This window comes from Myotis brandtii, unplaced genomic scaffold (assembly GCF_000412655.1).
Source record: "Myotis brandtii unplaced genomic scaffold, ASM41265v1 scaffold250, whole genome shotgun sequence".
In the NCBI taxonomy this organism is placed as follows: domain Eukaryota; kingdom Metazoa; phylum Chordata; class Mammalia; order Chiroptera; family Vespertilionidae; genus Myotis; species Myotis brandtii.
The window spans coordinates 2,839,336-2,839,855 of NW_005359478.1; the positions used below are offsets into that span (position 1 = coordinate 2,839,336).

Genomic DNA, 520 nt, shown 5'->3' on the forward strand with positions numbered 1-520 from the left:
CGGCTGTCAGCTGAGGGCCCCTCTGAGGATGGCCTCCCTTCCCAGACCACTCGGAGACCCCCGGAACCCCCGGACACCGACCGACCGGCGCGCCTCCAAGCCGCCCGTCCCCACCCCGACCCCACAGACCGCCCCACTTGTCCCCTACAGCCGACTCCCGAACACAAACAGTCCCCCATGTCATCTCCCACCAACGCCACACGAAAACAGAGCCCGCTCCGCGAGTTTCTCCCGGCCCAGGCGGCCACCCTATCCCACCCCTTCAGGGGGACAGTCAGGACCACCCTCCACCTCAACCCCAAGACGGAGTGGGGGGAGGGGGCCTCTTAAAGCGACAGGCACATTATTTTTCTCTACTCACCGGTCCCGCTGGGGAAAAGGGGGGTGTCACGGCTGAGAAGGGGTAGCTCTCGCTTCTAGTCCGGGGTATCTTTAACACCGGGAAGCCGCAGCTCCGGGCGGGGGAATAATAAATGAGGCTGGCGTCCACGCGGGCTCTGGGCGGCGCCGAGGGGCCTGG

At 66.2% G+C, this 520-nt stretch overlaps 1 protein-coding gene across 2 annotated transcripts in view; it reads right to left on the reverse strand.

The window, feature by feature from the left end:
• MEF2D (myocyte enhancer factor 2D) overlaps positions 1-514 on the reverse strand; it is a 33,825-nt gene extending 33,311 nt beyond the window's left edge. For both annotated transcript variants that reach the window (XM_005867590.2, XM_005867589.2), the window contains exon 1: positions 362-514. The gene's annotated coding sequence lies outside the window, so the exon portion shown is untranslated. The remainder of the gene's footprint in view (positions 1-361) is intronic.
• Between the last annotated feature and the right edge of the window lie 6 nt (positions 515-520).